Genomic DNA, 2,020 nt, shown 5'->3' with positions numbered 1-2,020 from the left:
ATCTCGTCCTATTCAAATGAACAAAGAATTGTTAGACTTTTGTATCAAGGAAATCAATGATTTACTTGACAAAGGTTTAATTCATCCGAGCAAATCTTCTTGAAGCTGCTCAGCATTCTATGTCAACAATTCGATTGAAATTGAATGAGGTGCTCCACGTCTTGTTATCAATTACAAGCCTCTCAATAATGCTCTTCAATGGATTCGATATCCACTTCCTCAAAAGAAAGATCTGTTGAATAGATTATTCAAAACTGTTATCTTCTCTAAATTTGATATGAAGTTAGGTTTCTGGCAGATTCAAATTAAAGAAGAAGATAAGTACAAAACTGCATTCAATGTTCCTTTCGGTCAATACGAATGGAATGTTATGCCTTTTGGTCTCAAAAATGCTCCTTCTGAATTTCAAAAAATCATGAACGATATTTTCAATCCCTTTTCAATTTTTATCATTGTTTATATTGATGATTTTCTCATATTTTCTGAAAGTATAGAATGACATTTCAAACATACCAATACATTCATGCATGTTATTAAGAAAAATTGTTTAGCGGTTTCTGCTAAAAAGATTGCTTTATGTCAAACAAAGATAAGAATTTTAGGTCATAATATTCAAAATGATTCAATTATTCCAATTCAGAAAAGTTTAGATTTTACTGAAAAATTTTCTGATGAAATTTTAGACAAATCTTCTCTTCAAAGATTTCTTAGTTGTGTCAATTATATCGGCGACTTTATCAAAGAGATAATGTTGATTTGTGCTCCTTTTTTAAAAAGACTACAAAAGAGCTCGGACCCATAGTCTCACGAGTGCACATTTGCTGTCCAAAAAATCAAAAAAAAATTGTCAAAAATCTTCCATTCTTATCAATTCTTGACCCTTATCAATTCTTGATCCTACTACTTCAAGTATTGTCAAAACTGATGCCTTTAATTTAGGCTTTGCTGGGGGTATTAAAACAGATTCCAAATATGTCAAGTCAAGTATTTTTCAACTTTTCCAAATTTCCAAAAGACAATATATTTTGTTTTTATTTTATTTTATGGTACTATTTATTTGAGAAACTTTAAACTATCCTGCAAAACTTTTCTTCTGCAATTTTTTTGTTGAGAGATATGAATACAAAAAACTGTCTCTTTTCTAGATCTTCTTCAAAGTCTTTTGAAGACAAAAATATCTCAAGACACAGACATTTCTCAATCAGAGAATCAAATTATTTGAATAAACCTAAATCTTCTCAATCATATTCCTATTCAGGAACTGAATCAAAATTCTATGAGTTTAAAACTCATACAAGACTTTTCAAATTTTAAAGGATAATCTTGATAATATTCTTACTACTTATTATCAAAGAAGTAATAAGGATATTACAAGATGTCTCAAAAATACTACTGAAATTTTTGACAGTAGTAATAAAATTATCAAAAAATTTCAAAAAAATTCTAAGAATAAGGAAAGAATTATTCTTCAAAATATTTCAAAAGAACCTTCTTCTCAAAATATATTCCTATTAAAAAGGAATAGAAGAAATCTTATGAATGAATTCTTAAAACTTCTTGATGACGTTTATCAAAATATTATCAATAGAAACCCTACTTGGGCTAAAAAATTCAAACAAATTATTTTTAGAATTTTTGATAACTTTTATTTCAATTGTTTTGCAACATGTGAAAGTTATCATCAACTTCATTTTACCCTCAAAGGTACTTCAATCATTAACGTCGTTAATGAAGAAATTCGTCAAATGATTGAATGGTGATTTATTTCCTCAATATATATTGATTCAAAAACAGATATTTCTCTTTTTAATAGCTCTCTTAAAAGAGTTATTAAACATCTTTTTGAATTCAAAGTCAAAATCCTCAAAATTGAATTTCTCAACCATTCTTCCTCAATGGATTGTCGAAGAAGTCAAATTCAATGATACTCTTTTTATTGAAGAGTATTTTCCGGCTAAACAAATTGTTACTATTTGGAGTACTTTGTCAAACAATCTTCTAATGCCAGATTCAAATTTCT

Source organism: Olea europaea, chromosome 8 (genome assembly GCF_002742605.1).
Source record: "Olea europaea var. sylvestris chromosome 8, O_europaea_v1, whole genome shotgun sequence".
NCBI lineage: Eukaryota > Viridiplantae > Streptophyta > Magnoliopsida > Lamiales > Oleaceae > Olea > Olea europaea.
Note: the sequence above shows the minus strand (reverse complement) of the source record.